We start from the raw sequence: 27,903 nt of genomic DNA on the forward strand, positions 1-27,903 counted from the left end.
CTACCAGCCTTGCGAGAGACGTCTTTAAGATTCATAAAAGAGCGCCAAGTTGAAAATCGATCCCTCCCCTCCTCTCCGACCCGAGTCAATTTCCTGCTAACCTCGTAAACTTTCCTACTGCTAGTGATCCTTCTCTCTCTCTCTCTCTTCTCTTTTTTAATCTCTGATCGATTGTAACGAATCCATCTTTTGGAGAGATTCATCGAGAAAAAGGGGGAAAGAGAGAGAGAAAAATTGAATGCATTTCTTATTCACGAGAGGAAGTGAGAGCGAGAGGGAGGAAGAGAAGGAGGCGTGAAATGTATAGGATCGGAATCACGGAATGCCCCCTGGCCAACAAGAAAAGCCCGTAAATACTCGAGATCGTTTGAATACATTCAAGACCAGACTCGATCGAATTTCCTTTTCCTGGCGCGAGCTCGATGAAAAGCACAAAGGTCCTTCGTGCTCGTTAAAGTAAATTTCCACGAGACGACAGGTCTCGGGGATGGATATATCCAGGTCATCCCCCACCACCCTCCCTGCTTGTCCCGCTATTTTTTCTTTTTTAAAAAAACGAGGGCGGGGTGGAAGGAGGGGAGGAAAGAATTTCGAAGGGAGAGACGAAATATTCAACGAAAATTTTCCGTTTCCAATAACCGATTTGTTCGTCTCTTTTCGAGAAAACTCGAGAGAATTTTGTACAAGACTTACTTGCAAATTCGCAGCGTTCGATGAAGCTTCGAAGCCGTTCAAGTGTGAACTGGAGAGCGGCAGTGGCCGGTGATCGCGTTGATGAAGAGAAGAAGCCGGTGATAATAATTGCGTTCCCCTTTTTCTCTTCTTCTGCTCCCATCGTGCACGTACAATTTCTGGAATTAAGCAAAAACAATCGTGTGTATCTCATTATCGAAGCATTCATGGAAAATCAAATTAATGTTTCGATTTCGTATTATACCGTTTGATACACATATACCTTTTTGGATAACGTACGCGAGGCCGTTGTACACTTATCTTAAAGGAAGCGACGAGGGAGAAATCTTGGGGAGGAAGTTGATAGCCGGGGTGTGTCCAAAGTTGGCCTTTATAACGTTGCATCGGGTCTCAAAGTGGAGGTGGCACGCGTAACCGCATTGTTAAACTTGGCGCTATCGCGCTACAGCCTTTTAACTTGGACTGCGGGAATATTGTAGGAAGTTGCAAGAATGTTTCCAACAACGGGCCGAACGCACATTATTTCGTCTCTTCTGACCGGAATCTTGGCCACGGAATGTTTGGGGGGAGGAAAAAGAGAAAAAAAAAACAGACGTTGATACAGGCCTCGTTACTTTCCTGCGTCATTACCTACATTGGAAAATCCTCCACGATACGGATAAGAAGAAGCCGTAGAAAAAGGCTCGAGGCTGCGGTCGTCATCGCGGAGGGCGTCGAGGTAGGAGAGTTAATTTATAATACGTCGGTGTATTACGCCGTACACCTCCACCTCCTGAACGTATTTTCCTACGAATGAAAGTGGATCAGACTCGACGTACGTCTTTTATTCGTTTGTTCGAGATACAAAAAAAGAAGAAAAAAAAAAAATAAAAAAGCAATGCGAGAGAGAAAAACGAAAGAATGCGATCGAAAGATCCAATTGCGGAGCAATCGTCCCGTGTCTTCTCATTTGTAATCGGTTTTCCATTCCTCCGTGTATATGGCCCGTTTTAAAGTCGCTCGATTCCTCGACGTCGCTGCGAGCCACCCTATATCTCTCTATGTACCGCATACACACGTACGCATCCTCGTCCGAATATCCCTCAAAGAACGCGTGTACACGTTTCTGAAACGAGGCACACGTATATACACGGTGTATGTACTCACACACAGGTACACGGACACAACAGACACGCGCCTCTCCGATCCCCCTTCCTACGAGTACATCCATCTCTGCTATCCGGACAAAGCGAAGGAAGCCGTATGTGCATTGAACATTGATTTTAAACGCAAGCCGTGCTACAAGACTGCCGTAAAAAAGGTTCGAATCCGCCAGACTTCCAACTTTCTGCCCCCTCTCCCTCTCCCTCTTTTCCCCATTCTAATGGAAAACTGGAAGCGCGCAGACACGATGGATTGATATGGAGAAGAATCCGAGACGTCTATCGGCTCGGCTCAGCGACAAGTAGCTTCGTAGTAGACAATGGCGTAGTTACTTCCACACGTGTACGCGACGCGCCAGCTTTTTCTTTCCTTTTCTCTCTTCAGTCACAGTCGATTTCTAAAAGAGATCGCTTCTGCGTTTACGTCTTTCTTTCTTCCTTTCCTTTTCCTCCAACCACTTCGCATTGTCGTTCGAGAATATAATAGCAATTTTTCCCGATGTAAGAAAAATTCCTAGACAACGTATCCCATCGACGATTCTTCGGTCCTTTTCTTTGGAAACGCTTGGAATTGTTCTTGATTCCAGAACTCGAGGATCTTCCTATTGTAGAGAATTTTGGAGGGAATTAGCGATTCGTGGAGAAGCATTATTGGGAGTGAAAACTGATGGAACTCCGTGCGTTGAAATATCGTATCTGTGTACGAGCGCGCGAAAATCGGGTTGTTCCTCCCCCCGGAGGAGGATGTTATCGGCGGGATGCGATCGTTTAACATTATTCTGAAGGTTCGAAAAGGGAGGGAAACACGGAGGCGAAATCGAGTCGCTCCTCTCATACATAAATTCTCGAGCGGGCTTCTTATTCGAGTTCGAGTTACGAGTGGAACGAGCGGTGAAAAATATATTTGCAGGGAGGAGGGAAATTTAATTGTGTATCGTGGAAGGGGATTACGGTTTTGGAACGGTTCCTTTTTGCTGCTGCGAGTATATTATTCAACGGGACGGTAGTATTTGATGGCAAAGAAACGCCCGTCTACCTTCCTCACTTATTTAAAGGGTAAAAATATATCCTGCTCGGAACATTTCTCCAGACCTACATAATTTACCCGAGTTATTTTTCGAGATCTACCAACGTGCTCTCCGTGCCACGGATGGAACGAGATTCTTCTGACATATTTCGTTCAGGAACCACTACAGAATATTAGAGACGTTTGTACGAGAGGAAACGAGGAACTATTTATCGTGTATATATATATATATAATCTTTCAACTTTCTCGTATCAACTAGCCGATCGAAATTCTTCTTCTTATTGGAGAAAAAAAGAAAGAAAAGGAACAATTTTTATCGAAAACAATTACGCTCCACATAGGCATCGACGTTTTATTCGACTCGATGTATCGAGTGACAGCTTGCTACCTAACCTACACCCGAGAACCTTCTTTGATTATTTAAAGGGTCAAAAGCGAAGCATCGAAGCATCTCCTCCCTTCCTCCCTTATACCGTGTCACGTGCACGGTACACGCCCCGCGCGCGCGCGCGCGTATACGTGCGTGTGTGTGTGTGTGTATCGGCCACGATTCAAAGTTATTTCACGGGTCTGTACGACAGTCGGTAAAGTGGTTTATACATCGGCTCGTGAAATTCGGGACCGGGCAAATTCTCGCCCGTGTCCCATGAAAAATTGAGATGACAATCCTCTTCTTCTTCCCTCCTCCCTCCTCTCTTACCTCTTCTCTCCTCCCCCGCTGGATGAAATGGGGTTGTGAATCAGTAAAGAGACTAAATTTGTCTCTACCTGATACATATATATATATATTGTTCAGAGAAACGTTATTTTTGAAACGATGATGTGTCCCGTATCCGAAATATCGTATAAAATTTCCTTGCCGTAAAGTTTCTCTTTTTCTTTTTATCAGAGGGGAACGATTAGTACGTATCTTCCCCATAAATTGCCGATTCGAACTCTCGATTTCAAAAAAAAAACTTGGAGATGGAGGAGGATCTCGATATTCGATAAAGGAGAAAACGAAAATATTTTTGCGTTGCGCTCAACGATATTCAATTTGGCGCGTGTCGTACAAACGACGACACCCCCGCGCGTCTACTTTCTTCGGTTATTTAAAGGGGTCAAAATATATAACGCGGCAGCCAGGACTCTCTTTCACCGCCACGTGCAGATACGCCTACTATGTGTAGATACGCCGCTCCAAAGTTATTTCGCGGGGGATGAGGAGAAGAGAGGAGAGGAGAGAGGAGAGAGGAGAGGAGAGGAGAGGAGAGAGGAAAAGGGGGTTTCGGGCTACCGTCGGGTTCCCTATGTGCATACAATTTCCCTATGTACGAGGACCGTGGTCCTATACATATGCGTACGAGTATATCTGTGTCTGCGCGCGCTCGCGCGTTTCTACGTGTACACTGCGTATCTATGCGAGGGGAGAAGCACACGGACGAGAGAACAGGAGACGGAGAAATATGCGACAGTGCTCAGAGAGAGAGGGAGGAGCGGAGTACCATCAGTGCTATGTGCAGAGAGGGGCGTGGAAGGGGTGGACTAGTGGAGCAGGGGCGCGAAGGGGTACGAGCGTAATATCGGAACCCCAAACGGTAATCGATATCACATATATCTCGGCCGATGTATATTCAACCATCCTGCACGGTTTTCCGAAAGGAGCCCCTTAATAAAACTACTTACGAACGGCCGGAGAACGTCTCCTTCCTGGATTCGCTCTCCTTCCGACCGTCTTCTTCTTCTTCTCTCCCCGTTTCCGTTCCCGTTCTCTCTCTCGTCCGTTTCGTCGTTCGTATATTACGACCGGCTTAAAAAGAGAGCCAAATGGTACGGCTTTTACGATAGGAATACCGAGTCGTCCTTGGACGAGCTTGACGCGGGCGTTAAGCTTCGTCGGATATATTAAAACGCTTCTTCTCCTTCGCACACACCACACCAGTCCGTCGATCGATGAATTCGAGAAGAAAAGGGAAAAAGAGAGAGAGAGAGAGAGGGATTTCACATCGATTGGCATTATTCTAGAATCAAATCGCGATTTTCTTCTCTCTCTTTGTCTACGGATTCCGACAAGAATACGAGCCGTCAAGTATTACACGGGGATGATTTTTCGATTCTCTTAAAATTATGATCGGTCGCGGCCGTTGGATCGTGAATCGAATCGTCGATATTTGCATCATGCTCGTAACGTGGCGCCGCGTTGGTTTCGTGAAAGGGGGCGGTTGAAATTTTCGAGGGATGGAAGGGTGGAAGGGGCCGAGAGATTTTCGACGAGAAAGCGTTAATGAGTCGAGGAAGCGGAGCATGGAAAGAAGAAATGAATATGAAATTAATAGTATTCCGCCAAGTGCAGCCTGGCGCGCAACTCCATGCATTTATATGCGCTCGCCGGGAAAGCTTTCGCCTTTCTGTCTATCGCCTTTTCTCTCTCCGCCTCTTCACGCCTCCCCCCCCCCGCCATTCTTTCCATTTTTCTCGCCCCCTCGCCGCGACGTTTCTTCTCGCTATCTCTTCCCTCCCTCCCTCCTCGTATTTTTGAGCGACTTTTCACGCGTCTTGTCGCACAATTCCACGGTGTCGTATCAAGAGCCCCTGCTACGACAATGGACAAACGGGCGGAGAAAGGTCGGCTGAGAAGAGGGCCCTCCCTCCCCCGCGTCAAGATATTGTTCTTCCTTATAACCGTCTCGTCGTGGAAATTGCCACTCTCTCTCTCTCTCTCCCCTCACCCCCTGGATATTATTGCATCGTCGTATTTGATTCGATACGCTTTTTAAATTCAACGACACTTTGACGGATTTATCGACGTTCCAGCTCGTGCTGCTTATCTCTCGCTGAAAAGGGAAAAAAAGAAAGAAAGGAGCGAGAAAAAAAAAAATTTGCTCCATTTCTTCCGCGAGAATTCGTTCGTAGAACGTGTCATCTCTTTTTTTTTATTAGAATATTCGGATCGAAAAAAAAGAATCGTCTTCTCTTTTCCTTTCATCGCTACCTGCCTCGACTCTCTCCCCTCGATAGGGATGATGGAGAGACGGGAGAACGGGGGGTAATTCAAAAGTGACCGACTGTCCGAAATCTCTATTAAGTCCGATCTCGCAACGCCGTGACTCGCAAGACGCTGTATGGTAATTAGCCGTAGAAACTTGCCAGGCGAATTGTAGCGGGCGCCGGGGCGAACTATGCCCGCATGCCCCTTGGGTACCAAATACCAGCACCGGGGAGAGGTGGGTTAGGTGGTGGCGACATTACTAAAATGTCAGAGAATGTCACCCATCTCATAATCTATGCCCCGCGTCCTCTCCTCCCTCGCCTCCGGCCTCTCTGCAACCGCTAACCTCGAGGTTCCACCGGCAGAGCCCTCGGTTTAACCCTCCCCCTATGGCACAGCGTTGCTGCTGCCGCTGTGGTGGCCCCTCTGGAACTCGCCCCTTCCTCCCTCTCTCCCTCCCTCCGTCTCTTCCTCCCTCCCTCTCTTTCCTCGTGCCCGTCAGTGTGGCCTCACCTCACCACGCTGCACCAGCCGCATTCTCGCGAGAAATTAATTTGGCCCTATTAAAATGATCACTTCTGGATTTAAGTTACGATCTCTTCTCCTCTCCTCTCGCTCTTTTCGCTCCCTTCGAGGCTTCTCCCTCCTGCAACGCCGCCGCGTTCCATCAGGAGAATGGAGGGCGGCGAGTATATCCCTCTCGGCTTTCTCGGTGTCATTCATCGTGGCAGCGGCTCCGTGACGTTTCGGGAGCACGATTGCCGGCTGGCTCGAGGGTGGCTCGAGGCGGTGACGCTGTTATATATATATACGAGCTCTCTCTCTCGCATCCCGCGTCCGACACGAGAGGTTTTAGCCGCCGCGTAAACGGAAGAGGAGAGCCGCGCTCGTCGCTTCACGCGCGGATAAATATCGCGGGGTGTGTCAGGCCGAGGTCTCCGTGCAACCGCGAAAAATCGTGCTCGCGAAATAACAAGATCGAGTTCGAGAACACGAGCGATCTTTCGTTGGAAATATACGAAAATCTTGGAATTTCTTCCGAGACATCACTCTTGAAAACCGGTGGTTTACTAAACGAGACGAGTGATTCGAACGGAAGAGGAGGGAAAAGAGTTGGAAAAAGCGGGTGTTAATGGATGGATAACGCGAGCCAATTTCCCCCCTGCCCCCCCGTTCCTGCCGTGGGATGAGATTAAAAAGTGTTCAACACCACGGCTGTTAATTTCTAACGCGACACGGGATTTATAAATTACCCCGGCATCGATATGTATAACCGTGTGCACAGCCCGTATCCCGTGGGATACAGCTTGCGCAGCTGCGTACACGCGGGTGAACAAGTAATAAAATATGTCGTCCACGCTCTTGGGATGCTGAGCGTGACCACGCGTAATATTACCACGCGGCCGGCCAACGCACGGTTTCCATCTCCCCCACGGTTGACGGGGAAAAACAATTTCCTTCACCGCTTTAGAAAATGGTGAAGCGAAACCGGAATAAACCGCGCCACTCCTCCGAATACAGATTAAATTTATACCTGTGCTCTACGAAAATACGCTTCGTTGTTATCCGCACCGCACCGTTATCGTATTAATATGCTAATTATAAAGCGAACGTTATCTCGAGAGAGAAAGAGAGAGGAGAGATCGTCGAAATTTCGAAACTCTATTTATACGCAAGGATGGAAAGAAAAAAAGAAGAATTTAACACGAATAAATCGATCGATTAGATGATGAAAGATACGTCGAAAGAAGGCACGTGTTAAGAAACACATGGTTTTTCCCGACCCTGCTTTATTACACGAGGAAAGGTCCCTTCCTCCCTCCCTCCCTTGCAAGTTCATTCGACGAGAAAAATGCTGGGCCGGACGAGATAATAGCACAGGTTCGAATTTCTGTTATCCGCGCGTGCGATCGTCGTATCAGCCGAGGGCGGTAATTGGTTGGGAGTGCTAGCGTGCCGCGCGGAGGCGGGGTGCTGCGATATGCTTTCTAATATTTGCACACTTTGATTGGAGTTTGCCCAGACGCCCCTCAAATTAATTACACGCTTTTTCGCGTGTCCCGCATTCAACGCCGCGAAAACGATGGATCCTTCCATCATTTCCAATCGCATTTCCATTTTCCTCTCCCCTCTCGACACGTGTATTTCCCCGATCCGACCCGATTCTTCCTAACCTATAAAATAGAAAAGTCTTCGATGCATCGTATTCCTACGTATTCGATCGGCGTTTCGACTAATTTCCCGCTAACGAACGAAACGTACCCAATTACTATCGAAAAAGACAAGAGAGAGAGAGAGAATGCAGATGGCGACGGAGGAGGAGGAAGAAGGAAAAAAAAAGCGCTTTTATCCGTTATTCAATAAACACGATGAACTCCTTCAAAGGTACATTTTTCAATTATGGATGCCAATCGAGGCAAGACAGCGGAAAGAGGCAAGGATTTCGCTCATCGAGAATCAGCTTTTGATCAGCGGGGGGGAAAGCATCGGTGATCCGATTCGAATAATTAAGTCTGCAACTGTGGATCGTTAGCGGCCCATCGAGCGAGGGTAACCCGTGGCTGGGATACAAACCCGCGCCGCCCCCGCGCTCATTAACATCCGATCAAATCCCGTCAAAGACGACCACGACGTCGATTGATCGAACGTTATTTTCCTTCGTCCAAGGAGAGTACGACGAGGTGTCGTACTCCTCCCTCGAAGGGCCGAGGTCCCAAGGTGGCTCGGAAACTCGGCCGCGAAAATCGAGATTAATTAAAATTTTGGTCGGGGGACGGCTTCTTTTCCTACACGAGGATTTCGTCGCTAATAATCGCTAATTACGCGGTATCGACGCCTCGCTAATTAACCGTGCTCGACCCGAGCTTTAATTAACCGAGGCGGCGTGCCTCGCGTCGCGGAAACGGAAACCTTCTCCAACGGCGAGATGTCGCTAGACGACAACCACCGTCCGTGAAAATAATACACTCCTTCCAATTTCTAATTTTCGTAATTCGTTCGATTCGAAGAAGAGAGGAAGAGGCGAGGGAGCGAAACTCGCTTTCGACCAGATTAAAAAGACACCCCCGTCCTTACCACGACGCTAGTAGGCGCGAGATTCGTCCTTAATCGAGCGAAACCAGGCCAGCGCAATTGGAAATACGTGTTAACGAGACGATTCCATTAGCGCGAGTTGCGTTAAAATATACTAGCCGAGTAATAAGTCAATATTAATTAATAAACGGGGATGGCGATCCTCGTGGGGCTCCCCTCCCCCATCCCAGATACGGTTGGATATTAATCGCGTTTCCTGGTTTCGTTTCGACGAAGCAATAAAACGAATATTTTCACGGAGAGAAGAAGCGGTGAATTTTTGTCACCATATTGCATGGAAAAAGATGTAGGATGGATAGATATATATATACGCGTATTTCTTGCAACAGCTCGCGTAACGTCTCGATTACGTATCGATATACTTCTTCGAAAGATACGTTACTCGATGTGTATCTGGAATACGAGTAAACAGTGATAGTAGGAAAAATCCAGAGGAGAGAGAGAGAGAGAGAGAGAAAGGTTCATTCGGTTAGAAATTCCGACATTTTTCTCCTTAAATGTTCACTCACACAGAGGAGGCAGAAAGGAGACGTCTGCTTCTATCTCTCCACCACGGATCGGAATTAGATTTATCGCGACATCCCGGAGAAATTACGCGTGACGAAACTATTATTCTTCCACGCATACATACGACGTTACATATCTTAAATAAAGCCAAGTTCCAAGCCAAGTTTCTTTCGTCGCGAAACTACCTCGTGGAGGAGGGAAAGCCGCTTATCACGCGTCACGGATTCTTCTCGAGGCATCTATCTTTGACAGATGCACGGACAAGTAATAGTATCGTATAGGTGGAATCGAGTAACTGGTCGAAGAAAGATTTAAAACCCAGCTCTTCCTCTCGATCATCTCGAAATCTGGATCGTCGCTTTCCTTCTTCTTCTTCTTCTTTCTCTACTTCGCGGGGTTTGCTCGACGAGGACCGCTTGTTCAAAGGGGCGCGTCTCGTCGCCGCGCGAAACGAGAAAGAGATCCGAGGGAGGGGGAGGGAGAAACACAGATTCACAAAAGAGAAAAGGAGAGGGATTAAAGGGACCACCACCCCTACCCCCTTGCGGGCGGGAAGAAAGTCGTTCAAAGAATTTACCGTGATGACGGAGAAAGGTGGCGGAGAAAGGAACGGATTGAAAGAGAGGGGCGGGGAACAAAGCGAGGAGGAGGAGGAGGAGGAGGAACGAAACGAGGTGGAGGCGAAGCAAATATAAAGATATCGGGATTGTAAGGCAGCTAGAGAACCGAAGTATGGAAAGAGGAGGCTTTCGATTTTCCCCAGGAAAAATATTTTCACCCATCTTCCTCTCTCTCTCTCTCCCACCCTCCCCTCTTTTTTCCTTTCTGGACCGGTTCCATCGGTCTCCTCTCTTCGATATCGGCTATTCCGTCTCCATATTCCAAAGTTTCACAATCCGCAACGACTTTCGCGCGTCTCTCTTTTTTTCCCCTCCCTTCCCTTCCTCTCCTCGCCCCTCGTCTCCTCCTCTCCCCTTTCCCCCGTCCCCAGCCGCGGCGTTCCGGCCAACGTGCATCGGAAAATATGAATCCTTCGTCCCGTCCGCATTGTCTGGGACCTGTATTTGCCACGGGCACACACAGGCGAAACCTGTTCGGACCGTTGGGAACGCGCACGCGTGTGCGTGCGTGCGTGAGTGCGTGCGTGCGACTGTTTGCTCGCAGGTGGTGACAAAGATCGATCGTGGCGGGTTGGTGCACGGGATGAAAAAAACCCGAGAGCGAGAGAGAGAGAGAAAGAGAGCCGGAGACAGAGGCGAGCCTCCATCCATCCCGGAGGGGGGAGGTGGAGGATGGTCAAAACGGACGCGTTGTCCGGCCAAACGATGATATACCGCGGCTACGTTCGAAATTTTCACAATTAACGTCGCGTATCGCACGGCCGCGCGAAACACGGATTTTTTCGAAAACCTACCGTTGCTCGCTTCCCACCGATACCACCACTGCCTGCTACCACTCCTACTATCACAACACGCGCGCAAGATGACGGATGATCCCCGCCGTTTATTCCACGGGGAATAAAGTATACGCGCGACCGACAATGCGGTTAACTCGAGTAACCGTTCGTCCGACTTGCAACTTCGCGGAGAATCGAGTTAATTTCCCTAACTCGCATTCCTCCTTGCTTCTCCCATTCAGATCATTGTCGATGATCCTCCTCTACTCGAACGGATTGAAGCTCGAAACCGTTTTCACGCCACCAGTTGTTGTTACGAGAAAAAGTTACGACCCTCGAGAGGAGCAGGGGGTTGCGTTGCGACCGAGCGTTGAAAAATCGTGGCCGCCCGTTAACTAAAAAAAAAAATAAAAAGCGGAGAGGAGAGGTCTGGTTTAGAGAGACGAGACGGCATTTGTTCGCGTCGGTGGCCGGTGAATTAACGCCTTTTCGCCTCGGCCGACAGCGTGAAAAAAAGGGTGGCAGGAGCGTGGGGAGAGCGCGAGTAGAATTACGGATACGGATACGGAATGGATTTACGCGGCCGATACTCGATAATAAAGTGTAAATAACGACGAAGGGGGAAGGCGTCGTTTTATCGGGGATCGTGCTCGATCCGTTGGAACGTGTTTAGAACGTGCGGAGGTGGCGGTGGTGGTGGTGGTGATCCAACCGTGGCCGAGCAGCACCGCAAAACCGCCGTCAGAGGCCGAACGTACTCCTCCACTTCTTCGACTTCCTCCTCCTCCTCCTCCTCCTTTTCCTCCTCGAGTCGTCACATTGTGCGAGCCGAGTCTTGCACTCCGTTCTGTTCGTAAAACACCCACTTTTCCCGCCTGCTACTCCCCAAGGACCCTCGAGTTTTCATTGTTCGATTTCGAAACGCTCCCCCTTCTCCCCTCTCTTCTCCTTCCCCTTCGTATCCTACTCCATTTTTCACGCTTTTCTTACGCTTTCCCGGCAGCGGCCGTCACCCAACGTGACAACTACGTAGCAGAGACGAGTAAGTAGGAACGACAGTGTATAATAAGCGACGTGACGCGACCGATTTCTATCGATTTCTTTCCCGAAAGAAGATGAATTTTATGATATCGGCGGCAAAGTTTAAAGAGTTTATTCGCTAAAGCTAAACCAAAAGCTAGCTAAGCTTGCTCCTATCTGCAAGCATTTTCTGCGCCACGACGAAACAATTCGCGGCCGCTTTATCGCGTTGCGCCTCGTTTCGTCGCCTCCCCCTCCTTCCCCCTTTCCCTCCGCTGGAAATCCGGATAAAGGGAAAATCTCTGGCTTTTAACCTCGCGTCGTTTCCCCGCACAACGCGATACAATTACCCGGCGTTGGTCGGTGGAACCCGCGATACACCGAGATCTCTTCAGCAAAGATTTATTAAATCGGCGAGAAACCGTTCTCTCGCTTCGCAAACGCGCCGTATTGTTTATTAAACCAAACCGACTCTCGTTGCTCGAGATCGTTGCCCGTAAAATATCACCCCGTTGTTTTATCAACGAGGCGGGAATGGGAAAGGAGGAATAGGAATATTCCGTTTGGAACCGTTCTTTCGAAAAGTTGTTAATTCTTTCCGAAAAGAGCTCGCCAAAAACCCGCTTCCCCGTTTCCTGTTCATCAATCCGTTATATCCGTCGCGATGTTGCACGTCGCGCCACGATACTCCGAACTTGTGTTCCGTCGTGAAACAGCCACTTTTCCAACGACCGATACAACCCCAAGGACCCTCGAGGGGTAGGTTTCTTTGTTCGATCTCGAAATACCGTTTACCACTACCTTCTCCCCCTTTTCTTTTTCCTTCTTTTCTGTCCACCCTTCTTTCCCTCCTCCTCCACCTACTTGGTCCCCTTCCTCGAAACGGGACGAGGAGGAGGCGTTCGATCGAGAGTATCGATCACGCGATCGATTCGAAACGCGGCTAATGAGACGCTACTTTCGAAGGAAAGTAGACGACGACGGGTGGAGGGGGGATGGATGAAAAGAGAAGAGAAGACGATGGTTAATAGTCGGACGGTGGAAAATAAAAAAAGAAAAGAAGGGAGGGGTAGTATCGAGAGTCGCGATCGAACTGCAAAACCGCAAAGAGCTTTTCGATAGAAGCTTGTAGAAAACAGTGTAATGGCGGGAGGAGAGGAGGAAAAGGGGGAAGGGAGGGAGGACGGGGCGCATGGTCGAGTGCGGAAAACAATTTGTTGGCTGCGAATCGTTCGTGGAATCTCTGCTTTCCGGTAAATCGTTCCGTCGAGAGAACATTATTGCCCGGATGCCATCGTTTTATCGAAATAGTTAAGATTTCCATGCTCCACATTTTCCATCGCGATTCAACCTTCATCCCCCTCCCCGAATATATTTTTCACCGTTCGAATTTGGAAATTCGCGCGTGCATCATTCCCAATCTGCCTCCCGATATCGTACAATCCTGGAAATGTTCGTTTAAACGAGTCGAGTCGAGTCGAGGGAGAGCGAAGGAAATGACCGGAGAGCCATTGCTCAACTTTGCCCCCGTGAAAAGAGAGGGAGGGAGATCCTTTTATCCCAATACCATTTTCAAGAGACAAGGAAACAATTACCAGGACCGTGTTACCCCTAATCTGAAAATCTTGTTACGATCCTCTTCCTCCATTCTTTCCTTACAAAGACAAACTTCCACGAGGTAGGAAGAGGGGAAGGGGGAGAGAGAGAAGGAGAAGGAGAGTTTCCTCCTCCTAGAACCCTCCTACTCTGTTATCTCCGTTCGCGATAATTTGCCACAGTTTGCGCAATTCGATCGATCCTTCTACACGATCCCATCCCTCTCCGCTTTCGCGCTGCCTTCCCCCCCCGCGAAATTATTTTCCATTTTCTCCAACTCGAGGAAGGATACTTCGTTACGTATTCGTTCGTGCGTATTCCCTGCTGTCGCGTGATCCCCTTTATCCCCGGAATTTCATCGAAGAAAAAACGGAGGAGGAGAAGAGAGAAGAGAGAGAGAGAGAGAGAGAGAGAAAAATGCAGGCTCGGTGCATCAATTTCAAGCGTATGCGAAAGAATGTCAGAGGCGATGGGGTGCGCGTTGAATTTTCATGAGAAACGCAACGAGCCGTCGAAATAAAATCCCCGGGACGAATAATATCAAACGCGGTTACTTGAAAGAGCAAAGGGCCGTGAAATTCATCTAGACCGGAAATTTAGCGCAGCATGGAGATCGGTATGGAGGGAGAAGGGGGGAGGGAGAAAAAAAAAGGAGCAAGGGAAAGAGAGATACGGTATACCGTATAGTATCATTTCGCAGGTGTTTCCCTCCCTCCTCTTCCACCCTAGTTTCCTATTTTTCCGCCCCGCAACACCCATCTCCTCACCGGTTACCTTCCACCCCGGTTAATTAACCCGTCTAAGTAGAACGAGCTGACCGTTATCCCTTGATGATCCTGAATCGCGAGAAAATTTAAACCACGTGAGATAAAACCAGCATCGAATCAAAGAACGCAATCTCGAAGGGAAACGAAATCTCTCTCGCGACCAAGTTTTGAGAAATATTCTTCGAAGACAACTGTGTATACAAATGTGCTCTCCGAAGGAATCTAAACTATTGTGTCTGATTGGTCCATCACGATCTTTATCCACCGCTCGAGAAAAAATCGTTGAAGAAGAAGAAGAAGAAGTAGAACGAGAAAAAAGAGAGGGAGGGATAGAAAAAACTAAAGGGAGGCCGGCGAAAGTTCCGGCGAAGTAATGGCTTTTAAGTGTGAAACCGTTCTCTAGATTTCTCCTGTCATCCACGTTAAAAGGTACGCCGATCTATCCACTATCCACGCGACGAGAAATTCCTTCCTCTTCTTTCTTCCTTCTTCGCTTTTCATTTCTTCTTTTTCCTTCTCTCCTCTTCCCTCCATCTTCTTCATCTCCTTCCCCTTTCGATCGATTCGACACGATGGATACGAGGCGTGAATCACGGCAAGATCATTACACACGATATCAGTGGAGCCACCGCTATTTCCAGTCGATAGGGTAGTTCGGGGTTGCAGAGATTCGGGATGGCGCCGGCGCTGCTAAGCTACCCTGCCAGCCAGGATTTCGGTCCAGACCGTTTGTCTTTTCTTCACCGAATTAGTATGGATTTAGCGGTAACAGGAGGGGAAGGAGGGATAGGAGGAGGAGGAAAGAGAGAGAGATAGAGAGAGGAGGAGGAGGAGGAACGAAACCTGAACCGCGAAAGGGCTTTAATCAGTTGCTATTGTGTTAACGCGCGCGCGCACACTCGCAAGGGAAAAATTAAAAAACGACGTATCACGCCAGATATTTGGATTAAAACTATAAATTCGCTCGGTATCGTTCGCCATCTTTTAATTAAATAATTACATCTCCGCCGTTAAAGAAGTCTCGAACGTTGGACGTGACAAATGGCGGAATTGGATTAATTATACCTAACCCGAGGAATAAAATGTTCCGCGTTGGTCTTTAATAAAATTATGCTACTGTGTGTGTATGAATGTGTGTGTGTGTAATTCGAGGGGGAAAAGAAGCGGGCGGTAAAAGAAGCAAGGAGGTCGAGTTATACCTCGCGTACACCGCTACTACAAGCTTTCACGAAGCTCTTGAAAATTCCGTTTCCTCGAAAAAAAGAAAGGAAAAAGAAAAAGAAAAAAGGGAGGGGGGAAGAAAGTGAGAAAAAGAAATAGGTGACGAAAGTGTGCGGTTGCTCGTTGAACGGTTCACGATGCACGACTCTGAGGATAGAAAGATCATTACAGATATCGTTGGCGGAGATTCTCTCTCTCTCTCTCTCTCTCTTTCCCTTATCGTAGACGAAGGCGGTAGGTGTTCGGTTAGCGCCGGCGCTAAGCTTCTCTTCGTCGGCTTTGAACCTGAACGTTTGCATTTCACGCTACCACGCGGGTTGGACAAAGAGGCATATAACAGGGGAGGCGCGGAGAGAGAGGGACGGAGAATCGTAGATACGTAAGTAGTGAGGAAAGAGGGGGAGACCGGAGGAGAAGGAGGAGGAGAGGAGAGTTTAAGAAAATGAAGGTTGATGGAGAGGAAGGGAGGAAGAAGGAAGATCGAGAGGGTGGAAGACGGTGTATATACAGAGAAAGAAACAGGGAGAAAGGGGAGAAAGGGAATAAGGGGTGGGTGGAACTTGCAAAGAGAGAGAGAGAGAAGGGTGTAGAGGGGGTGTGGGACGAAGGCAGAGAGATAGAGAGCAGCCCGAGGCCATCGCTAACGACGCCATTGTCAGCGGCCTGGCCATTGTGCCAAGCGTCCTGTACGAAACGCCGATTCCTAGCTGCGATCGCGGGAGCCACGGTATATGTATATGTATATATATATATATATTACAGGGAGGCCGAATAAAACAAATCATTGGGCGATGACGATGCGACCGAATCGATATATACACACTAAAAAGGCGGATCTGTTATGGACGGAAAACGTTGGTTATCGGAGTTGGTAATGGGGAATCGATGATGCGCGTCACCGAGAAACGATAAATCTAGCATCGATGATTCGATTCGAGGAATATCCTGAATAACTCTCCCGGTTTTATTATTTCTTTTATTCGGATGGAAACGAATTCTTCTTCTTCTTTTTTTTTTCGCGGGAGCGGAGAAAGTGGAGCGGAAAGAGAAGCATCGGCGGGAAACGAGATCACGAAAAGTGTGGTTGCGCGCGTTCGTTCGATACATCGCACGTTTTCGAAAAAAAGAAACCGCGCGGGAGAAGAATTAATTCGTCGAGAAGATACGACAAGTGAAATTATATATACGGTTTTAATAGAACCTCGTGACCCGGGAAGAATATATGAATAGTGGAAAGTAACAAAGTTAATGCAAAAATTTGAATGAAAAAGCTAACACCGCGGCTAAATATATATATATATATATATATATATATTTATTATTCCCTTGCGCTCTATACGAACAATATTAATTCAGAGTTCACTCGGTGGATAAACTGTGTCCACTTCCCGGGATATTATTTAATGCCTGCAGAGAAAGAGAGAGAGAGAAAGAGAGAAATGTTGCAAAGTGGCCCCCGTTAAATAAACTTTCGACTTTGTATATCCGGATGGAATCGATCAGCAGCTGCCTCCCCAAGTTCCATTGGCGAGGGGATTCGTCTCCATCGAGGAGAACAATTTCGTATCGGAGTTCGCGGAATTCCGCTCTAAGAATTCGTCTAGCCTTTCGAAATACTGGCCGGGTAGACCGATCAGAGTCGGTCAAACTTTGGGAACGATCCATCTGTTTGTCCGACAAAAGAAAAAAAAAAAGGAAAAAGAAGAGAGATTAATGGGATATATAAACTCTAAAGGAAAAAATATATATATATATATATATATATATATATATCACCAATTGGAAACTTTTCTATTGTCGAGGGAACGACAATTTCAAAAATCGCGACAACTTTAAATTTCCTTTTTCGCGAGATAAATCTTTGAATTCTTCCCCCTCCCCGATCGATTTAAACTTTAAATATATATATATATGTATGAAAAATTGTTTAACGCTTTAAACGGGGCTCATTCCTGACGAGATCACGAGTCAGTTTTATTGTTGAATGCGGCTGAATCCCGAGTCGCGAGAGGCAAGGAAGAGGGGAGGAGAGGTGAACGCGTAGGGTGAAAGAGCGAACGGGACGACAAGTCCTCGTTCTGCCTCTCTTCTCACAATACGATTGAATCGATGCGGCTTGGATACAAGCTGTCTGCGTGGTGTGAATATTTAATGAATGTAACCGTTAATGAGGCACGGTCATATTAGTATTAATTAACGGTAGGACGCTCTTCACGTTTCCATCGTACGAAAAAGAATTTCGATGAAAAGGACGACTTCGAGAGATGAACGGATACAGACGAACGAGATAGAGAGAGAGAGAGAGAGAACATTTCGATCGTTGAATAACGCACAATGTTTCGTTTCCTTATTAATTTGTGCGAGAACAGACGAGCAAAATGTTTCTTTTATTGTTATCACCAAAGAAACCTCCCCGTTGCCATTGAAAAAGTGGAAGTTGTACAACACAATTTCGGGCAGAAAGAAGAAGAAGAAGAAGAAGAGGAAAAAAGGACAAGATCGATTTTTCATTAGCGTCATCTAGGCAAGTTAATTACTGCGGGGGTGAAAGTAACTCTAACAAGCTCATCATCGATTTCATCGAATTCTATCGACCAATAAGGCTTGGTTGGCTAAAAGAAAAATCTATCGAAATATTTATGGAAATTTTAAACAAGCGAAAAAATTTATTTAAGGGGGGGAGAAAAGAAGAAGAAAGGAAGAAAAGAATTCACAGCCACGCCGCGCAACGTCGAATGAACAAATAATATCCGCCATAAAAGACTATCCTCTTTGACATTTAAGGCATCGTGTCCCAAACTCCCGGATGGAGGGATTTAATGGGATTGAGAATGAAGATATCTTTGTATGGCGTAAAAGGCTTTGAATGTGTTGATAGGTTAACAGGATTAAGGCGGGTTCAGCGTGACCCTACAAAGCGGATACTTCAGTTAAGCCACACACAGTCGCGGAGACGCGACTAGAAATTTGCGAGTGACGTTCGAGAACCGGGGCGCGGAGGAAAAAATTAAAGGTAAAGTTTGATATTTCCAGTTGGAGCTCGGATGATGAGACGCATGCGAATCGGATTAAAATAAATTTTCTTTAAGTGGATATCCCGATGCGAATCGGGAGTGGGAAGTAAATAAAACGAAAAAGAAAAAGAAGCAAAAATATCGATGACTCGATCGATAACGAGGTAAAAATGGAAATCCAAGATGACTAGGTTTAATTTAAAATTGCGATTGAAGATCTAATAAGATAAATGGAGACGAACGGATGGTCTTTCTATATTTTAAAAGGCGTCCTCGAAAAATAAAATAAACGATGGAAATGAAATAAACGATGGAAACGGGGAAAGGCTAACCGATGCGTGTTTTCATCGGTAAATTAATGTCCGTACGCGGGATGCAATCGCGCGAAATATCTGTTTTCGTATTCATTCGACCCAATTTCGCGTTGCGTGGACAACGTCGATATATCGCGTCGTCATAGAACTCGAGGCCGATTACGAGACGAATCGAAAGTCTCTGGTTAAACGGATGTCGCACTCGCGCGCCAGACAATTTCATTCAGTGAAAATATTCATTTACCCGACTTCCTGTCGCAGCTGGCAAATATTATATCGCGCGTGCAACTTGCGCGCGTTAATCCTACTCTTCCTCTCCGCTCGTTCCGTCCACGATTGCCGATTATTTCAACATCCAATTCGTCCATCCCGCGGAAGAAGACGGGAGAGAGAGAGAGAGAGGGGGAGGGAGATCTTCTTTCAGTTCGTTTTTCGATTCGTTTTCCCCCCTAAAAAAAAAGGAGATACGCCTTGACACCGCGTTTAATTTGGAAAATTTGAAAATTAAAAATTTCTTTCCTCTTCTTTCTTTTTCTTTTTTTTTTTTTCGGCGGCAGAAACGAAACAACGCGATAAGTACAACGCGTTTCTCTCGACTCGACTTGATGACGTTGATACGAATTTTCCAATTTCAGTCACGAATCGCGAGAATATTGGATTCCATTAGTAGGTTTAATGTCTAACGGTAAATATCGACGTCCGCCCGACTGTTATTGATACTATTAATAAATTAATCCCACGCCTACCATTTCTAAACCAGATGGGTCGATGCACGAACAAACGATTTAATTAAAATTGCCTCGATTGATCTATTGCGACTATCGTTGAAATCGCATACCGACGCTTACCGAGCGTCCACGATGATTATAATTTAGAGACATTTGAGACGAACCGTGTTGTCCCGAATCTGTTTTCCAGATTCTCGATTCGCGGAACGAATTAAAATCGAGCGAGGAAAAAACGTATGTATACGTACGAGCAGATTTCTTTCGAAAAGTCTCGAAGGTAGAAAAAAACGCGTTGGAGGAAAAAAATATCGTTGTACGTTTGTACGCGACACGAGACATCGAGTCGAATACGTTCGCCTTCGAGCGAGTTACGAATTCAATTGAGAAGGTTAAACGCACGAAACATTCGAGAGCAAAACAAATATAATCCGCCGATAACAACTTTGCGCGAGTTGAAAGACGAATATGTTTGTCGGCAGTGGATATAACGCAATATAATTACGATACGCACGATTTTCACGCTAGCTACGCGATTGTCGATCGATAAAAAATCTCCTTCCCTCGATATTAATTTTCTCGCGGTGGAAAACAATTGCTCGGATTTCGATATTCTGGTTCGCGAACAGAAGAAGCGTAATTCACTTTGCTCGCGTATCGAAACCCTCTCTCCCCTCCCTCCCACGGTATTTACTACTACCAGTACTACTACTATTACTACTACTACTACTACCAATACGAGTCGCGTTTCCACCTCGTCACCGTGTGGCTTCCGCTCTCCAAGAACACGTTTCAAAGAGAATAAAAGCTTACTTACTGGTTACTTTCTCGTTCCTCGTCGCAGCACGTTTTGCTCCCGAAACGTGGTCGAAAACACCTGGAATCCTTGCGTGGTCCTTGCGTCTTGTTGCGTCCTCTCTTGCGGCGACAAGCACGGCGTCGTATATGTACGTGTGTATGTGTGTGCGTACGTGTATATGTGTGTGCATGTATGTGCGTACGTGCGTGCGTGCGTGCGTACATACATGTATGCGTAGGTGTGTGCGTACGTGGAGACAAGAGTCCCGTGCTCCGTGAGATTCTCGTCGAACGATCGTCGCAACGACGTGACCGATACGCTTCTCTTGGACGAACTGAGCTCTCCCCCCCTTGCGCCGGCCTTATATAGCACCCCCACCCCTCTAATCTTCCCCTGAATATCCCTTCCACCCGAGTAACCCCTGCACGGAAGACGGGAGCTACGTGGGGATGGATCCTAGTGGTCCACCAAGGACTCCGTTTTACCCTTTCTCCGTCTCCGCCATTCTCTCTCCACTCGGATCGCCCCCTCTCCTCTCCATCTCTCTCTCTCTATCCCCGTTCAACCCTCTCTAAAATTCTCCCTCTTTTCCCTCTTCCTTCTTCCCTTCTCCCTTCCTCCCTCTCGCTTTACGCCACCATCTTTCTCCCCCTTTCCACTCCAAACTTTCCTCCTCGCGGACCTCGGCCGCAAGCCTCTCCTTCTTTCTCGCTCTCTTCCTCCTCCGGTTTACGCCGTGTCCCAAATGACAATGTGTAAACTTCGTGCTCAAAACCCCGTGGCTCACCAGCCTAAGCTTTTCTCTCAGACCCGTGTCTCTCTCTCTCTCTCTCTCTTCTCGTTTCTCGTCAAGATAGATCTTACGCGTCATGCCAAGAATGTCCCTCAGGGTCAGAGAGGAAGAGTACGTGGGGAGAGAGAGAGAGAGAGAGAAGAGAGAGAAGGCTACACGCTTGGATTATTCGCGATAAATATTTACGCGGAGGAGTTGTATTCGTTCATTGAAAAGCGCAGCGATCCTCGTCGTCCGCGCAAATCGAGCCACTTCTTCGTTCCACTTCCATCCATCCACGATGTTTAATCTTCGTCCCAGCTACCATGTCTTTTGCGGTGGGCCAAGATAGATCCGTAGGGATGATATCTGAAATCGTTAGAAACGAGAGGATACAAAAAAAAGAAGGAAGATAAAAATGAAAAGGTTAGAACGATCGGTCCCGAAGATTGGATTATTTTTATTAATAATAAATTCCTCTCCCTCCCCTCCCCGTTAAAAAATACTCTTCCCCCGCGAGCTTTTAACGCGATGGAAAGATAAAAAAGGAGAGAGACAGAGAAAGAGAGAGAGGAAAGAATAGAAAAAAAAAGGTACGCGATGGTCTCGCGAGGCGAGTATTTTCGTGATACATGAAACAGTGGAATGGAAATACGATTAAACGCGGGGATAATAATATCCCCTTCCCCCTCCCCTCTACCTCCTCTCTCCTCCCCCCGCCTCAGTTAAGATTACGTAGAGTCTAGAGTAGATTCAGTGGCGGATACAAAAGTACCTACTACGCGTGTACTCGACTCGTATCAAAAAGCGGGAGGGACACAAAGCGTCTCCGTAATAAAGGAGAAAGAACAATAGCAGAAAAATAACCCGAGTTGCATTCGTGTCCCGTTAGCGTCTCCTCTATTTTACTGCTGCATCTCTTTGCACGCTACCTATGCGAGGACTACATAAATTTCAATGTTCTTTCGCGAATCCCAGGCGCAAATCCCTTCGATTCCCTCTCCCGTTCCGGGACAAACCATCTCCAATGCCAATTTCTCGATTGAAAAGGGGAAAAAAAGGAATAAAAAAAAAAAAATTCGAAACGAAACGAAACCGGATGGATCCTATCTTTCTCTCTCTTTTCTCCATCGGTAAATCAATGGTAATGCATATCCCAAGGCGGATGGACCACTTTTCAAATCATTTCGATCGAAATTTCGGCCGGGAAAAAAATCCTCAATTCTTCGAGCCATCTTTGATTGACCGTGTGCCGAATTCCTCGCGAGGGAGGAGGGGAAGAAAGAACACGTGACAGTTTTTGCCGCTCTCCGTTCCTCATTCTCTTTTTTTCTCCTCTCTCCTTCCCCATCCCTCCCTCAAAGCATACGTGTGCGGGCCACACATCGCACACTTGACGCGCATAAATATCATTATCTCTCCAACAGGCCGCGTATAACTCGATTTGGAGGCGGATCGAATTCCCTCCTCCCTCGTCGCGGTTTCCCTTTTCGACCCGCGACATCATCGTCATCATCATAGCCCTTTTCCTTTCCATTTATCCAGATTGCTGTGTTCACCTTTCTCTCGAATCTTTCTTTCGATGACAGGAACGACACGAGCCACGTTTTAATAGAAAGATTTCAACGGACAGGACAAAGATCGACAGAAAGATCCGATCATTCGAACGTATCGAAGGGATGGTTTCACAATTCTCATAGAGGCGAACGAGATGCAACGAGAGTGGTGGAAAAATGGGCGCGCGGCCCTTTTCGCCGTCGAATTTTCGTCGGGTTGATCGCGATAATCTAATCAACGATCCAGAAATCGTGTCGATGATATCGTGTCAGGGCCGAGCCACCTGGAGTGACCCACCTGACCCTCGCTGCACACGAAGATGCGAGAACGACGAGAGAGAGAGAGAGAGAGAGAGTGAGAGGGAGGCGGAGGACGAGAGAAGGATCCGAAGGAGAAGGAAGGGGGGAAGGGTGGAAAGCAAAGAGAAGGGGAGGTAAGCGAGAGATAGAGAGAGAGAGGAGTAGACAGGAGAGGGTCAAAATCCCCTGGCCATCTCCCGCGCGCACCCTAGGAATTCCTTGCTGCGGCGGCGATAGGGGTGCTTTGTCACCCCTTTCGTGGCTTTCCAGCCCCACCGAGCAGCCTTCGCCCCGTCTGGAGGGGATTGTAGGGATGCTGTCGTCATGGATACCCGGTGCACCGGTGGGGATGGAGCACGGAGGGCCGACGGTGGCATTGATCGCTGCGCCCGTGGACCATCACAGTGTTGCCACGGGTGTAGAAGGGGTGAATACAAACCCCCCCACTCCCCTTACGATCGCGCGGTCCTTACCGCACACGCATTATGGACTTCGTATTCGTACGAAAGCATGCGTCCAAGTATGGACTTACGTGCTTATGCGCGCCTGGCGTGAATGATTCGCGACACGAGAGCGAATCCGTTATATCAGCCGGTATGCAGACGCCGCGACACTGTTTCCTTCCTTCCTTCCTTCCTTTCTTCCTTTTTCCGCCGGTCTCCAAGAAGCGGGGAGAGCAAAGATCGGGACGAGACGCGATATCTATCGCGATTCCGATTTGGCGATACGAATACGGGAATTTCGAGCAAGGGTGCGTTTTTGATGGAGAACAGCTTAAAAATCGCTTAACCTCTATTTAAAATCGTTGCAATTGTCTTATATTCGAGAGAGAAGATGTTTGCGCGACGTTGCATCGTAGAAACGATGATTTGAGACGATAGGAAGAAAGGAAAAAAAAAAAAAGAAAGGAAAAGTGGTACAAATTCTGGATAGTAGTCGTAGTCATTTGAGCGAGTAACGAAAGCTTTATCGCGATGGCGGATGACATTAAACCTGGATAAAGGAGGTTTTTAACACCGTCGTAACCCCATTACGCGTCGCGTCACCCACCCTCCCTCTCCCCACGCAGCGGGGGTGCAACTCTCTCGGGGTGGTTTCGGGGAAAAATAAAAGATACGCGCCGAAACATCTCGTCGATCCAAAACGTTCCTCGTTTTTCCTAAGCTTTCACGAATTTCACACGTGTACGCGAAGTGTCGCGCTTGATGAATTTGATTTTGATCGATGCTACAAATATTTCAAAGAAAAAAAGAAAAAGAGAAAAGAAAAACTGATTCACCGTAGATATAAAAAAAAAAAATTTCACGAGTCTAACTCGTCGTGAATGAACCGATGCGTTACGACGACGTATAGATAATTGGTTGCTCTTTCGCCTAAAGGGAAAAATATAACGTTGAATCGACGAGATAGATGCTAGAATGCCTCGATCCTCCAATACTATCTACACTCTCCATCATTTCATAATTACTTTTTTGAGGTTACCGAGGCTATCGATACCATCCATCCGATCCATCCAACGTTCACACATTGACACAAGCGTTTCTCGTTGATTTAATCTAGCGAACCTATATATACGGGATATAATCCTATCGCAATTTCGAAGTTCCGCGGGAGCCGCACGTTATTCCGAAAATTCGTCCGGTTATTTTCATAAAATGATTCCTGCGTTTATCGTATCTTATCGGATAAATAACGGATTCGTCTCTCGTTCGATCCATCATCCACGATAATGTTCCCTTCTTTTAATTTTTTCCCACGACCTTGAAGACCACCTTCGCCGCACGATCTTCGAGCAAACCTTTGAAACCGATTCTTGTTCTATTTAATGACGCAACTTGGATCATCCTCGTTACTTGGATATTCCAAAATCGATCGACGATACCCTGGATATCGAATAAATTCAAGCAGATCTTTCTTCTTCGTACGTTTCTTTATCTATTTCTCTATTATTATTTCAAGCAAATATATATTTTTATCGAAGAGTTCCTTCGAAAGAAAAGAAGAAGGGAAACAGCCTTCTCTAGATCTAGGCTCTTATTATAAAACTGCTGCACTTTATATATATATATATATATACCCGATATATTTGAACCTTGAGATCGAACAACCACGTTAATAACCATCCATTTCAGAAACTTTCAACGAAGAAGAAAACCAACCCGCATCTCGCCACCACGTCGATTTCCTCCACGAAGGTACGCACGAGGGGATGATGCCGACTTTCCAATTGTTATCGCTTACCACGCAAGGAGAATGCAATCGTACATCGATGCGTCGAATCGAAGCGCAACACGCGATTTGTGCGGGGGGAGGCGCCCCCTCCTCCCCCGCCACGCATCGAGCTGCCGACCATCGTATCAATAATAAATGGCACGCATCGTTAAATCGATGCCTCGAACAATTACACAGAGCCGCTATCGACGCCCGTTTCCCGATCGGATCGCGTCAAAACGGCGACGTATACGTGTCTCTGTGATCGATGACTCGATCGGAGAACGGGAAGCTTAACTAACTGGCCCGTTCCTGCTATCGGATTTTGCTTTTGCTAATTAAAAAATTCCACGCCAAGTCGGAGATTTCCTCTCCCGTCGCCGCAGAGAACGGCCTTCCCCAACCCATCAACGAATCCAATACCACAGCGCCTATCCGCGTATTTAATTCCTTCCTACGAGCACGCATTAGAATAATTTTATTTCGCGCGAATTAATCGTCTCCCTCTCGAGTGCAACAACCTTCGAAACTTTCACAAAGATTCCTTATATATAATCTTCATCCATCTTCATCTACATTTAATTTCTTCTTTTCGTTACATCGTGGAATCGAAGATACCACGAATCGTGGAGACTTTTCAACAACTTTCGAAAGTGACAAAGATTAAAAGGAAAATGATCGTTGCCATTATCTTCGTTCCGTCAATGGCAAGGTGTGTAAAAAAAATCGAGTGCAAACCAGATATATCAATCCGAAGAATAATCAATTCTTTCCTCTACGTAAGTTGCGTAAGGGGGAGGAAAAAGGCGCGTTCAGAATGTCGAGCGCAATAACGCGCTCGCTTAGAAGGCGCAGGCACGCGCGGAACGCTTTTCGGCTCGCTTAAGTTAAGGGGATGCGTCGGGGGGGATGCATAGACTATCTATCTGTGCGCAACTTGGAACGTTGATTCTTCAACGCAGAGGAAAAAAACTGGACGCACGAGTGAAAAGATTTTATTCTTTTACTCCTTTTTCTCTCTCCTCCTCCCCCTTGGGAGACATTACAGCTTCATTTACACCGAGGGAACGATGATAGTGCAATTTTTAATTTAGCCGGTGCAATTATCTCCTCCTTCTCCTCCCTTCCTCCTCCCACTCTATCTCTCTCTCTCTCTCTGTCTTTCTCCCTTTCTATCATAATCCTGCCAGGTTTTATCTTTATTTTGGCGATAATAACGGGCCACGAGGCGCGCGGAACGTCAAGGAAATTAACCACGGAATGCCGGGTAATATTTACGCGGTTTCCAAGGAGGAACATCGGGCGCTGCTGGGGTTTGGCTTAAGCATTTTTTAATTAAATCCGTATCGATAATAACGCCGCGACTCGCGTTATATATATATAGAGAGAGAGAGGTGGCCTGTTCGCCAATAGTTGGTTCGACGTAACGAAATTCATGAGGGTCCAAAGAGGGACGCGCATTAGAGGAGAAGGTAAAAAAAAAAAAAGAAAAAATGTATTCGAGGCGCGCAGCTGGATACCGTCGACTGCATCACTTTTCCTACTTACTCTTTCACCCCCGTGAAAGGATGAAAGGGAGTAATTTCCAATCGAGACCGGCTACGCGAGGTGATGCTTCTCTATTTTCTCTTTCCTTCCCTCTGGCTTTTTTTTTCCCCACTCTCTCTCTCTCTCTCCCTCTCTCTCGCGTCGAGCTTCGAGCTACGCCAACGAAAAGAGAGGAGTAGAAAGAGAGAGGCGCGTTGAATGAACAGCGTTAAGTGTGCTGGATCGCATGAAAATTGATCGGCTAATATCGGACAACGGAATATATATATATATACACGTGTAACCAGTTTTCTCTCGCGAAGATCGTATAAACAGGTTTCCAGAAACCTGGAGAGAAATATAATTGAAATTCCATCTGACTCGATCGCGAATAAGAAAAGTAACGGTAACCTTAGCGTAATCCCCGACTTTTCACCAAGTTTCGCGTTCATCTCCACGAATGGAAAAGCGGAAACTTTTATTAATGAACGACGATAGAGCAGAGATCAAGCTGGGATGCGGTTAAAGGGGATGTCGATTTTTCCTCCGACTCGTGATTCCTCGTCGTCCTCGTCGTCGTCGTCGTCGTCGTCGTTGTCGTCGTCGCCCTCCTATTCAATTAGGGACGGGGAGGGGTGGGCTTCGAAACTTGTTCGAAGTATATGAATTATATAATACGGATCGCGAGATAGGTGTATCTCGCCGCTGCCGCGTGTTATAAGCGAATTAGATGTCTCTGCAAAGGTGGGCCAAAGGTAAGTCGCGATGTCGCATCGTCACTCATGCCGCACACGGGGGGAGGGGAGGGTTCGCGACGCGTGTTTCCTCTATCTAGGGTAACTAAGTTTCGTTCCTCCTCCAGGAGGAGGGTTTGTCTGCCACCGACAACGGTGACAATACCGCAACGGGATTCTCTCTCATTGTGCGCGATTAAATCTCCACGACCAAAGTGATATCTGTGCACCTTCCTCCTCGTTCGAGACGCGCAACCACCGTTGAAAGGGGGTGGTGGAGAGATCGAGAGGAAACGTATGTGACGTACGAATGAAAACAAAGTCAAAAGGCGATTTTTGCATCGGTCGTATAAGTATAAAGAGCAACTAACGGAAACCTGTTCCATGGCTTATCGATAGTTTACGGACAACTAGTTCGGATACGGTGCGCAAAATAGTTGTCTAACTAGTTTAATATACATAACGAAGCATTGACGACGCACGACTCGTCAACTATGCTCACTATCAACCGAGTCGTTTA

General features: G+C 47.1%; 1 long non-coding RNA gene across 2 annotated transcripts in view; it reads right to left on the minus strand.

Annotated features, from left to right (window-relative positions):
• Positions 1-27,903, minus strand: part of LOC100577428 — a 108,294-nt gene that overhangs the window by 36,753 nt on the left and 43,638 nt on the right. For both annotated transcript variants that reach the window (XR_003305954.1, XR_003305955.1), the window contains exons 3-4: positions 20,302-21,424; positions 694-851 (exon numbers count right to left, since the gene is read on the minus strand). This is a non-coding gene — a long non-coding RNA (uncharacterized LOC100577428). The remainder of the gene's footprint in view (positions 1-693; positions 852-20,301; positions 21,425-27,903) is intronic.

Source organism: Apis mellifera, linkage group LG13 (genome assembly GCF_003254395.2).
Source record: "Apis mellifera strain DH4 linkage group LG13, Amel_HAv3.1, whole genome shotgun sequence".
Lineage (NCBI taxonomy): Eukaryota > Metazoa > Arthropoda > Insecta > Hymenoptera > Apidae > Apis > Apis mellifera.